The following is a 12115-nucleotide window of genomic DNA, read 5'->3' on the forward strand; positions in this document are numbered from 1 at the left end:
CTCCACGGGGTGATGTAGGACAGATGGCGTAAGTTATTGGAGAGGAGCTGGACCGACGCGCGTGCAACGGCAAATCGGGCAAACCGCTGATCTGGGCTCCGACCTCAGAATTGGGCCCACGAACCGTCGATTCGAAGGCAACGGCGTCGCGAGTAAAACTCATTGCGTTGCCAGGAGTCGTGGGCTTTTTCGGGCATCCGACGTCGTTTACTAGCCCGAAATCCAGTTTTTGAAGTTTTTGGTAACTGTGTTATTTTCCTATTTTAATTCCTTCGTTAATCCTAGGCTTTCTAGGAGTATTTAATCATAGTGTGCCCCGATTGTCACGCTGCGCCACGGGGTCGTGATAAAACAAAGACATCCAGATGAATAAGATGACGGAAAGCAAACGCCCACGACAATTGAAACGTCAACAAGGCAAAAAAAGAAGGGATGCAACACGAGGACTTCCCAGGAGGTCACCCATCCTAGTACTACTCTCGCCCAAACTCGCTTAACTTCGGAGATCTGATGGGATCCGGTGCATGTGAGTTGGTATGATCGCATCCGTTAGCTTATAACGCCTAAACGTATATAAGCCACGTTTGAGCCATGCCATATGACCATGGGTTGGCTATCCAACGCCCCCCGCATGAAATGGCATGGCCTGTCAGGCCTTGTCGTCGCCACCGCTACCATGTGTCGCGCGCAGGCCTGCCGAACTGTCGGTTCCGATCGGCTGTGTGGCCTACCTTACGATAATTGAACCAAAAAAAAAAAAAAAAAAAAAACTGACAACGTTAAGAACAACCCCAATAATTTCGGCAGTGGGCGTCGAGTCCTGTTGTTTTTTCGCTTTCGTTCGTTTGCGGTGCCCGGTTAATTAGAGATGAGCTCCACGGGGTGATGTAGGACAGATGGCGTAAGTTATTGGAGAGTAGCTGGACCGACGCGCGTGCAACGGCAAATCGGGCAAACCGCTGATCTGGGCTCCGACCTCAGAATTGGGCCCACGAACCGTCGATTCGAAGGCAACGGCGTCGCGAGTAAAACTCATTGCGTTGCCAGGAGTCGTGGGCTTTTTCGGACATCCGACGTCGTTTACTAGCCCGAAATCCAGTTTTTGAAGTTTTTGGTAACTGTGTTATTTTCCTATTTTAATTCCTTCGTTAATCTTAGGCTTTCTAGGAGTATTTAATCATAGTGTGCCCCGATTGTCACGCTGCGCCACGGGGTCGTGATAAAACAAAGACATCCAGATGAATAAGATGACGGAAAGCAAACGACCACGACAATTGAAACGTCAACAGGGCAAAAATAGAAGGGATGCAACACGAGGACTTCCCAGGAGGTCACCCATCCTAGTACTACTCTCGCCCAAACTCGCTTAACTTCGGAGTTCTGATGGGATCCGGTGCATGTGAGTTGGTATGATCGCATCCGTTAGCTTATAACGCCTAAAAGTATATAAGCCACGTTTGAGCCATGCCATATGACCATGGGTTGGCTATCCAACGCCCCCCGCATGAAATGGGATGCCGTCGCATGAAATGGCATGGTCTGTCAGGCCTTGTCGTCGCCACCCCTACCATGTGTCGCATGCAGGCCTGCCGAACTGCCGGTTCCGATCGGCTGTGGGGCCTACCTTACGATAATTGAACCAAAACAAAAAAAAACAAAAAAACTGACAACATTAAGAACAACCCCAATAATTTCGGCAGTGGGCGTCGAGTCCTGTTGTTTTTTCGCTTTCGTTCATTTGCGGTGCCCGGTTAATTGGAGACGAGCTCCACGGGGTGATGTAGGACAGATGGCATAAGTTATTGGAGAGGAGCTGGACCGACGCGCGTGCAACGGCAAATCGGGCAAACCGCTGATCTGGGCTCCGACCTCAGAATTGGGCCCACGAACCGTCGATCCGAAGGCAACGGCGTCGCGAGTAAAACTCATTGCGTTGCCATGAGTCGTGGGCTTTTTCGGTCATCCGACGTCGTTTACTAGCCCGAAATCCAGTTTTTGAAGTTTTTGGTAACTGTGTTATTTTCCTATTTTAATTCCTTCGTTAATCCTAGGCTTTCTAGGAGTATTTAATCATAGTGTGCCCCGATTGTCACGCTGCGCCACGGGGTCGTGATAAAACAAAGACATCCAGATGAATAAGATGACGGAAAGCAAACGCCCACGACAATTGAAACGTCAACAAGGCAAAAAAAGAAGGGATGCAACACGAGGACTTCCCAGGAGGTCACCCATCCTAGTACTACTCTCGCCCAAACTCGCTTAACTTCGGAGTTCTTATGGGATCCGGTGCATGTGAGTTGGTATGATCGCATCCGTTAGCTTATAACGCCTAAAAGTATATAAGCCACGTTTGAGTCATGCCATATGACCATGGGTTGGCTATCCAACGCCCCCCGCATGAAATGGCATGGCCTATCAGGCCTTGTCGTCGCCCCCCCTACCATGTGTCGCATGCAGGCCTGCCGAACTGCCGGTTCCGATCGGCTGTGGGGCCTACCTTACGATAATTGAACCAAAACAAAAAAAAACAAAAAAACTGACAACGTTAAGAACAACCCCAATAATTTCGGCAGTGGGCGTCGAGTCCTGTTGTTTTTTCGCTTTCGTTCCTTTGCGGTGCCCGGTTAATTGGAGACGAGCTCCACGGGGTGATGTAGGACAGATGGCGTAAGTTATTGGAGAGGAGCTGGACCGACGCGCGTGCAACGGCAAATCGGGCAAACCGCTGATCTGGGCTCCGACCTCAGAATTGGGCCCACGAACCGTCGATTCGAAGGCAACGGCGTCGCGAGTAAAACTCATTGCGTTGCCATGAGTCGTGGGCTTTTTCGGGCATCCGACGTCGTTTACTAGCCCGAAATCCAGTTTTTGAAGTTTTTGGTAACTGTGTTATTTTCCTATTTTAATTCCTTCGTTAATCCTAGGCTTTCTAGGAGTATTTAATCATAGTGTGCCCCGATTGTCACGCTGCGCCACGGGGTCGTGATAAAACAAAGACATCCAGATGAATAAGATGACGGAAAGCAAACGCCCACGACAATTGAAACGTCAACAAGGCAAAAAAAGAAGGGATGCAACACGAGGACTTCCCAGGAGGTCACCCATCCTAGTACTACTCTCGCCCAAACTCGCTTAACTTCGGAGTTCTGATGGGATCCGGTGCATGTGAGTTGGTATGATCGCATCCGTTAGCTTATAACGCCTAAAAGTATATAAGCCACGTTTGAGTCATGCCATATGACCATGGGTTGGCTATCCAACGCCCCCCGCATGAAATGGCATGGCCTGTCAGGCCTTGTCGTCGCCCCCCATACCATGTGTCGCATGCAGGCCTGCCGAACTGCCGGTTCCGATCGGCTGTGGGGCCTACCTTACGATAATTGAACCAAAACAAAAAAAAACAAAAAAACTGACAACGTTAAGAACAACCCCAATAATTTCGGCAGTGGGCGTCGAGTCCTGTTGTTTTTTCGCTTTCGTTCCTTTGCGGTGCCCGGTTAATTGGAGACGAGCTCCACGGGGTGATGTAGGACAGATGGCGTAAGTTATTGGAGAGGAGCTGGACCGACGCGCGTGCAACGGCAAATCGGGCAAACCGCTGATCTGGGCTCCGACCTCAGAATTGGGCCCACGAACCGTCGATTCGAAGGCAACGGCGTCGCGAGTAAAACTCATTGCGTTGCCATGAGTCGTGGGCTTTTTCGGGCATCCGACGTCGTTTACTAGCCCGAAATCCAGTTTTTGAAGTTTTTGGTAACTGTGTTATTTTCCTATTTTAATTCCTTCGTTAATCCTAGGCTTTCTAGGAGTATTTAATCATAGTGTGCCCCGATTGTCACGCTGCGCCACGGGGTCGTGATAAAACAAAGACATCCAGATGAATAAGATGACGGAAAGCAAACGCCCACGACAATTGAAACGTCAACAAGGCAAAAAAAGAAGGGATGCAACACGAGGACTTCCCAGGAGGTCACCCATCCTAGTACTACTCTCGCCCAAACTCGCTTAACTTCGGAGTTCTGATGGGATCCGGTGCATGTGAGTTGGTATGATCGCATCCGTTAGCTTATAACGCCTAAAAGTATATAAGCCACGTTTGAGCCATACCATATGACCATGGGTTGGCTATCCAACGCCCCCCGCATGAAATGGGATGCCGTCGCATGAAATGGCATGGCCTGTCAGGCCTTGTTGGCGCCACCCCTACCATGTGTCGCATGCAGGCCTGCCGAACTGCCGGTTCCGATCGGCTGTGGGGCCTACCTTACGATAATTGAACCAAAACAAAAAAAAACAAAAAAACTGACAACGTTAAGAACAACCCCAATAATTTCGGCAGTGGGCGTCGAGTCCTGTTGTTTTTTTGTTTTTTCGCTTTCGTTCATTTGCGGTGCCCGGTTAATTGGAGACGAGCTCCACGGGGTGATGTAGGACAGATGGCGTAAGTTATTGGAGAGGAGCTGGACCGACGCGCGTGCAATGGCAAATCGGGCAAACCGCTGATCTGGGCTCCGACCTCAGAATTGGGCCCACGAACCGTCGATTCGAAGGCAACGGCGTCGCGAGTAAAACTCATTGCGTTGCCATGAGTCGTGGGCTTTTTCGGGCATCCGACGTCGTTTACTAGCCCGAAATCCAGTTTTTGAAGTTTTTGGTAACTGTGTTATTTTCCTATTTTAATTCCTTCGTTAATCCTAGGCTTTCTAGGAGTATTTAAGCATAGTGTGCCCCGATTGTCACGCTGCGCCACGGGGTCGTGATAAAACAAAGACATCCAGATGAATAAGATGACGGAAAGCAAACGCCCACGACAATTGAAACGTCAACAAGGCAAAAAAAGAAGGGATGCAACACGAGGACTTCCCAGGAGGTCACCCACCCTAGTACTACTCTCGCCCAAACTCGCTTAACTTCGGAGTTCTGATGGGATCCGGTGCATGTGAGTTGGTATGATCGCATCCGTTAGCTTATAACGCCTAAAAGTATATAAGCCACGTTTGAGTCATGCCATATGACCATGGGTTGGCTATCCAACGCCCCCCGCATGAAATGGCATGGCCTGTCAGGCCTTGTCGTCGCCCCCCCTACCATGTGTCGCATGCAGGCCTGCCGAACTGCCGGTTCCGATCGGCTGTGGGGCCTACCTTACGATAATTGAACCAAAACAAAAAAAAACAAAAAAACTGACAACGTTAAGAACAACCCCAATAATTTCGGCAGTGGGCGTCGAGTCCTGTTGTTTTTTCGCTTTCGTTCCTTTGCGGTGCCCGGTTAATTGGAGACGAGCTCCACGGGGTGATGTAGGACAGATGGCGTAAGTTATTGGAGAGGAGCTGGACCGACGCGCGTGCAACGGCAAATCGGGCAAACCGCTGATCTGGGCTCCGACCTCAGAATTGGGCCCACGAACCGTCGATTCGAAGGCAACGGCGTCGTGAGTAAAACTCATTGTGTTCCCATGAGTCGTGGGCTTTTTCGGGCATCCGACGTCGTTTACTAGCCCGAAATCCAGTTTTTGAAGTTTTTGGTAACTGTGTTATTTTCCTATTTTAATTCCTTCGTTAATCCTAGCATATTAACTTATAAGCAAATCATAGTGTGCCCCGATTGTCACGCTGCGCCAAGGGGTCGTGATAAAACAAAGACATCCAGATGAATAAGATGACGGAAAGCAAACCCATGACAATTGAAACGTCAACAAGGCAAAAAAAGAAGGGATGCAACACGAGGACTTCCTAGGAGGTCACCCATCCTAGTACTACTCTCGCCCAAACTCGCTTAACTTCGGAGTTCTGATGGTATCCGGTGCATGTGAGTTGGTGTGATCGCATCCGTTAGCTTATAACGCCTAAAAGTATATAAGCCACGTTTGAGCCATGCCATATGACCATGGGTTGGCTATCCAACGCCCCCCGCATGAAATGGCATGGCCTGTCAAGCCTTGTCGTCGCCACCCCTACCACGTGTCGCGCGCAGGCCTGCCGAACTGCCGGTTCCGATCGGCTGTGGGGCCTACCTTTTGATAATTGAACCAAAACAAAAAAAACAAAAAAACTGACAACGTTAAGAACAACCCCAATAATTTCGGCAGTGGGCGTCGAGTCCTGCTGTTTTTTCGCTTTCGTTCGTTTGCGGTGCCCGGTTAATTGGAGAGGAGCTCCACGGGGTGATGTAGGACAGATGGCGTAAGTTATTGGAGAGGAGCTGGACCGACGCGCGTGCAACGGCAAATCGGGCAAACCGCTGACCTGGGCTCCGACCTCAGAATTGGGCCCACGAACCGTCGATTCGAAGGCAACGGCGTCGCGAGCAAAACTCATTGCGTTGCCATGAGTCGTGGGCTTTTTCGGGCATCCGACGTCGTTTACTAGCCCGAAATCCAGTTTTTGAAGTTTTTGGTAACTGTGTTATTTTCCTATTTTAATTCCTTCGTTAATCCTAGGCTTTCTAGGAGTATTTAATCATAGTGTGCCCCGATTGTCACGCTGCGCCAAGGGGTCGTGATAAAACAAAGACATCCAGATGAATAAGATGACGGAAAGCAAACGCCCACGACAATTGAAACGTCAACAAGGCAAAAAAAGAAGGGATGCAACACGAGGACTTCCCGGGAGGTCACCCATCCTAGTACTACTCTCGCCCAAACTCGCTTAACTTCGGAGTTCTGATGGGATCCGGTGCATGTGAGTTGGTATGATCGCATCCGTTAGCTTATAACGCCTAAAAGTATATAAGCCACGTTTGAGCCATGCCATATGACCATGGGTTGGCTATCCAACGCCCCCCGCATGAAATGGCATGGCCTGTCAAGCCTTGTCGTCGCCACCCCTCCCACGTGTCGCGCGCAGGCCTGCCGAACTGCCGGTTCCGATCGGCTGTGGGGCCTACCTTACGATAATTGAACCAAAACAAAAAAAACAAAAAAACTGACAACGTTAAGAACAACCCCAATAATTTCGGCAGTGGGCGTCGAGTCCTGCTGTTTTTTCGCTTTCGTTCGTTTGCGGTGCCCGGTTAATTGGAGACGAGCTCCACGGGGTGATGTAGGACAGATGGCGTAAGTTATTGGAGAGGAGCTGGACCGACGCGCGTGCAACGGCAAATCGGGCAAACCGCTGATCTGGGCTCCGACCTCAGAATTGGGCCCACGAACCGTCGATTCGAAGGCAACGGCGTCGCGAGCAAAACTCATTGCGTTGCCATGAGTCGTGGGCTTTTTCGGGCATCCGACGTCGTTTACTAGCCCGAAATCCAGTTTTTGAAGTTTTTGGTAACTGTGTTATTTTCCTATTTTAATTCCTTCGTTAATCCTAGGCTTTCTAGGAGTATTTAATCATAGTGTGCCCCGATTGTCACGCTGCGCCAAGGGGTCGTGATAAAACAAAGACATCCAGATGAATAAGATGACGGAAAGCAAACGCCCACGACAATTGAAACGTCAACAAGGCAAAAAAAGAAGGGATGCAACACGAGGACTTCCCGGGAGGTCACCCATCCTAGTACTACTCTCGCCCAAACTCGCTTAACTTCGGAGTTCTGATGGGATCCGGTGCATGTGAGTTGGTATGATCGCATCCGTTAGCTTATAACGCCTAAAAGTATATAAGCCACGTTTGAGCCATGCCATATGACCATGGGTTGGCTATCCAACGCCCCCCGCATGAAATGGCATGGCCTGTCAAGCCTTGTCGTCGCCACCCCTACCACGTGTCGCGCGCAGGCCTGCCGAACTGCCGGTTCCGATCGGCTGTGGGGCCTACCTTACGATAATTGAACCAAAACAAAAAAAACAAAAAAACTGACAACGTTAAGAACAACCCCAATAATTTCGGCAGTGGGCGTCGAGTCCTGCTGTTTTTTCGCTTTCGTTCGTTTGCGGTTCCCGGTTAATTGGAGACGAGCTCCACGGGGTGATGTAGGACAGATGGCGTAAGTTATTGGAGAGGAGCTGGACCGACGCGCGTGCAACGGAAAATCGGGCAAACCGCTGATCTGGGCTCCGACCTCAGAATTGGGCCCACGAACCGTCGATTCGAAGGCAACGGCGTCGCGAGTAAAACTCATTGCGTTGCCATGAGTCGTGGGCTTTTTCGGGCATCCGACGTCGTTTACTAGCCCGAAATCCAGTTTTTGAAGTTTTTGGTAACTGTGTTATTTTCCAATTTTAATTCCTTCGTTAATCCTAGGCTTTCTAGGAGTATTTAATCATAGTGTGCCCCGATTGTCACGCTGCGCCGAGGGGTCGTGATAAAACAAAGACATCCAGATGAATAAGATGACGGAAAGCAAACGCCCACGACAATTGAAACGTCAACAAGGCAAAAAAAGAAGGGATGCAACACGAGGACTTCCCAGGAGGTCACCCATCCTAGTACTACTCTCGCCCAAACTCGCTTAACTTCGGAGTTCTGATGGGATCCGGTGCATGTGAGTTGGTATGATCGCATCCGTTAGCTTATAACGCCTAAAAGTATATAAGCCACGTTTGAGCCATGCCATATGACCATGGGTTGGCTATCCAACGCCCCCCGCATGAAATGGCATGGCCTGTCAAGCCTTGTCGTCGCCACCCCTACCACGTGTCGCGCGCAGGCCTGCCGAACTGCCGGTTCCGATCGGCTGTGGGGCCTACCTTACGATAATTGAACCAAAACAAAAAAAACAAAAAAGCTGACAACGTTAAGAACAACCCCAATAATTTCGGCAGTGGGCGTCGAGTCCTGCTGTTTTTTCGCTTTCGTTCGTTTGCGGTTCCCGGTTAATTGGAGACGAGCTCCACGGGGTGATGTAGGACAGATGGCGTAAGTTATTGGAGAGGAGCTGGACCGACGCGCGTGCAACGGCAAATCGGGCAAACCGCTGATCTGGGCTTCGAACTCAGAATTGGGCCCACGAACCGTCGATTCGAAGGCAACGGCGTCGCGAGTAAAACTCATTGCGTTGCCATGAGTCGTGGGCTTTTTCGGGCATCCGACGTCGTTTACTAGCCCGAAATCCAGTTTTTGAAGTTTTTGGTAACTGTGTTATTTTCCAATTTTAATTCCTTCGTTAATCCTAGGCTTTCTAGGAGTATTTAATCATAGTGTGCCCCGATTGTCACGCTGCGCCGAGGGGTCGTGATAAAACAAAGACATCCAGATGAATAAGATGACGGAAAGCAAACGCCCACGACAATTGAAACGTCAACAAGGCAAAAAAAGAAGGGATGCAACACGAGGACTTCCCAGGAGGTCACCCATCCTAGTACTACTCTCGCCCAAACTCGCTTAACTTCGGAGTTCTGATGGGATCCGGTGCATGTGAGTTGGTATGATCGCATCCGCTAGCTTATAACGCCTAAAAGTATATAAGCCACGTTTGAGCCATGCCATATGACCATGGGTTGGCTATCCAACGCCCCCCGCATGAAATGGCATGGCCTGTCAGGCCTTGTCGTCACCACCCCTACCATGTGTCGCATGCAGGCCTGCCGAACTGCCGGTTCCGATCGGCTGTGGGGCCTACCTTACGATAATTGAACCAAAACAAAAAAAAAACAAAAAAACTGACAACGTTAAGAACAACCCCAATAATTTCGGCAGTGGGCGTCGAGTCCTGTTGTTTTTTCGCTTTCGTTCGTTTGCGGTGCCCGGTTAATTGGAGACGAGCTCCACGGGGTGATGTAGGACAGATGGCGTAAGTTAATGGAGAGGAGCTGGACCGACGCGCGTGCAACGGCAAATCGGGCAAACCGCTGATCTGGGCTCCGACCTCAGAATTGGGCCCACGAACCGTCGATTCGAAGGCAACGGCGTCGCGAGTAAAACTCATTGCGCTGCCATGAGTCGTGGGCTTTTTCGGGCATCCGACGTCGTTTACTAGCCCGAAATCCAGTTTTTGAAGTTTTTGGTAACTGTGTTATTTTCCTATTTTAATTCCTTCGTTAATCCTAGGCTTTCTAGGAGTATTTAATCATAGTGTGCCCCGATTGTCACGCTGCGCCACGGGGTCGTGATAAAACAAAGACATCCAGATGAATAAGATGACGGAAAGCAAACACCCACGACAATTGAAACGTCAACAAGGCAAAAAAAGAAGGGATGCAACACGAGGACTTCCCAGGAGGTCACCTATCCTAGTACTACTCTCGCCCAAACTCGCTTAACTTCGGAGTTCTGATGGGATCCGGTGCATGTGAGTTGGTATGATCGCATCCGTTAGCTTATAACGCCTAAAAGTATATAAGCCACGTTTGAGCCATGCCATATGACCATGGGTTGGCTATCCAACGCCCCCCGCATGAAATGGCATGGCCTGTCAGGCCTTGTCGTCGCCCCCCCTACCATGTGTCGCGCGCAGGCCTGCCGAACTGCCGGTTCCGATCGGCTGTGGGGCCTACCTTACGATAATTGATCCAAAACAAAAAAAAACAAAAAAACTGACAACGTTAAGAACAACCCCAATAATTTCGGCAGTGGGCGTCGAGTCCTGTTGTTTTTTCGCTTTCGTTCGTTTGCGGTGCCCGGTTAATTGGAGACGAGCTCCACGGGGTGATGTAGGACAGATGGCGTAAGTTAATGGAGAGGAGCTGGACCGACGCGCGTGCAACGGCAAATCGGGCAAACCGCTGATCTGGGCTCCGACCTCAGAATTGGGCCCACGAACCGTCGATTCGAAGGCAACGGCGTCGCGAGTAAAACTCATTGCGCTGCCATGAGTCGTGGGCTTTTTCGGGCATCCGACGTCGTTTACTAGCCCGAAATCCAGTTTTTGAAGTTTTTGGTAACTGTGTTATTTTCCTATTTTAATTCCTTCGTTAATCCTAGGCTTTCTAGGAGTATTTAATCATAGTGTGCCCCGATTGTCACGCTGCGCCACGGGGTCGTGATAAAACAAAGACATCCAGATGAATAAGATGACGGAAAGCAAACACCCACGACAATTGAAACGTCAACAAGGCAAAAAAAGAAGGGATGCAACACGAGGACTTCCCAGGAGGTCACCTATCCTAGTACTACTCTCGCCCAAACTCGCTTAACTTCGGAGTTCTGATGGGATCCGGTGCATGTGAGTTGGTATGATCGCATCCGTTAGCTTATAACGCCTAAAAGTATATAAGCCACGTTTGAGCCATGCCATATGACCATGGGTTGGCTATCCAACGCCCCCCGCATGAAATGGCATGGCCTGTCAGGCCTTGTCGTCGCCCCCCCTACCATGTGTCGCGCGCAGGCCTGCCGAACTGCCGGTTCCGATCGGCTGTGGGGCCTACCTTACGATAATTGATCCAAAACAAAAAAAAACAAAAAAACTGACAACGTTAAGAACAACCCCAATAATTTCGGCAGTGGGCGTCGAGTCCTGTTGTTTTTTCGCTTTCGTTCGTTTGCGGTGCCCGGTTAATTGGAGACGAGCTCCACGGGGTGATGTAGGACAGATGGCGTAAGTTATTGGAGAGGAGCTGGACCGACGCGCGTGCAACGGCAAATCGGGCAAACCGCTGATCTGAGCTCCGACCTCAGAATTGGGCCCACGAACCGTCGATTCGAAGGCAACGGCGTCGCGAGTAAAACTCATTGCGTCGCCATGAGTCGTGGGCTTTTTCGGGCATCCGACGTCGTTTACTAGCCCGAAATCCAGTTTTTGAAGTTTTTGGTAACTGTGTTATTTTCCTATTTTAATTCCTTCGTTAATCCTAGGCTTTCTAGGAGTATTTAATCATAGTGTGCCCCGATTGTCACGCTGCGCCACGGGGTCGTGATAAAACAAAGACATCCAGATGAATAAGATGACGGAAAGCAAACGCCCACGACAATTGAAACGTCAACAAGGCAAAAAAAGAAGGGATGCAACACGAGGACTTCCCAGGAGGTCACCCATCCTAGTACTACTCTCGCCCAAACTCGCTTAACTTCGGAGTTCTGATGGGATCCGGTGCATGTGAGTTGGTATGATCGCATCCGTTAGCTTATAACGCCTAAAAGTATATAAGCCACGTTTGAGCCATGCCATATGACCATGGGTTGGCTATCCAACGCCCCCCGCATGAAATGGGATGCCGTCGCATGAAATGGCATGGTCTGTCAGGCCTTGTCGTCACCACCCCTACCATGTGTCGCATGCAGGCCTGCCGAAC

General features: G+C 50.1%; 13 non-coding genes and 1 pseudogene across 13 annotated transcripts; all 14 read right to left on the bottom strand.

Annotated features, from left to right (window-relative positions):
• Positions 1 to 429: 429 nt before the first annotated feature.
• LOC148292028 (5S ribosomal RNA) lies at positions 430 to 548 on the bottom strand. The gene has a single exon (XR_015827670.1). It is a non-coding gene; the product is annotated as a 5S ribosomal RNA (ribosomal RNA).
• A 754-nt stretch (positions 549 to 1302) lies between these two features.
• Positions 1303 to 1421, bottom strand: LOC148292029 (5S ribosomal RNA). The gene has a single exon (XR_015827491.1). It is a non-coding gene; the product is annotated as a 5S ribosomal RNA (ribosomal RNA).
• Positions 1422 to 2195: 774 nt separating this feature from the next.
• Positions 2196 to 2314, bottom strand: LOC148292030 (5S ribosomal RNA). Its single transcript, XR_015826717.1, has one exon. It is a non-coding gene; the product is annotated as a 5S ribosomal RNA (ribosomal RNA).
• Positions 2315 to 3068: 754 nt separating this feature from the next.
• On the bottom strand, positions 3069 to 3187 carry LOC148292031 (5S ribosomal RNA). The gene has a single exon (XR_015827492.1). It is a non-coding gene; the product is annotated as a 5S ribosomal RNA (ribosomal RNA).
• Positions 3188 to 3941: 754 nt separating this feature from the next.
• LOC148292032 (5S ribosomal RNA) lies at positions 3942 to 4060 on the bottom strand. The gene has a single exon (XR_015827493.1). It is a non-coding gene; the product is annotated as a 5S ribosomal RNA (ribosomal RNA).
• Positions 4061 to 4842: 782 nt separating this feature from the next.
• LOC148292033 (5S ribosomal RNA) lies at positions 4843 to 4961 on the bottom strand. Its single transcript, XR_015827642.1, has one exon. It is a non-coding gene; the product is annotated as a 5S ribosomal RNA (ribosomal RNA).
• Positions 4962 to 5714: 753 nt separating this feature from the next.
• Positions 5715 to 5833, bottom strand: LOC148292034 (5S ribosomal RNA; annotated as a pseudogene).
• Positions 5834 to 6586: 753 nt separating this feature from the next.
• Positions 6587 to 6705, bottom strand: LOC148292035 (5S ribosomal RNA). Its single transcript, XR_015826669.1, has one exon. It is a non-coding gene; the product is annotated as a 5S ribosomal RNA (ribosomal RNA).
• A 753-nt stretch (positions 6706 to 7458) lies between these two features.
• Positions 7459 to 7577, bottom strand: LOC148292036 (5S ribosomal RNA). Its single transcript, XR_015826671.1, has one exon. It is a non-coding gene; the product is annotated as a 5S ribosomal RNA (ribosomal RNA).
• A 753-nt stretch (positions 7578 to 8330) lies between these two features.
• LOC148292037 (5S ribosomal RNA) lies at positions 8331 to 8449 on the bottom strand. The gene has a single exon (XR_015827494.1). It is a non-coding gene; the product is annotated as a 5S ribosomal RNA (ribosomal RNA).
• Positions 8450 to 9202: 753 nt separating this feature from the next.
• LOC148292038 (5S ribosomal RNA) lies at positions 9203 to 9321 on the bottom strand. The gene has a single exon (XR_015827495.1). It is a non-coding gene; the product is annotated as a 5S ribosomal RNA (ribosomal RNA).
• A 755-nt stretch (positions 9322 to 10076) lies between these two features.
• LOC148292039 (5S ribosomal RNA) lies at positions 10077 to 10195 on the bottom strand. Its single transcript, XR_015826928.1, has one exon. It is a non-coding gene; the product is annotated as a 5S ribosomal RNA (ribosomal RNA).
• A 754-nt stretch (positions 10196 to 10949) lies between these two features.
• LOC148292040 (5S ribosomal RNA) lies at positions 10950 to 11068 on the bottom strand. Its single transcript, XR_015826929.1, has one exon. It is a non-coding gene; the product is annotated as a 5S ribosomal RNA (ribosomal RNA).
• A 754-nt stretch (positions 11069 to 11822) lies between these two features.
• On the bottom strand, positions 11823 to 11941 carry LOC148292041 (5S ribosomal RNA). The gene has a single exon (XR_015827496.1). It is a non-coding gene; the product is annotated as a 5S ribosomal RNA (ribosomal RNA).
• Positions 11942 to 12115: the final 174 nt, after the last annotated feature.

This window comes from Prunus avium, chromosome 8 (genome assembly GCF_965620075.1).
Source record: "Prunus avium chromosome 8, drPruAviu1.hap1.1, whole genome shotgun sequence".
NCBI lineage: Eukaryota > Viridiplantae > Streptophyta > Magnoliopsida > Rosales > Rosaceae > Prunus > Prunus avium.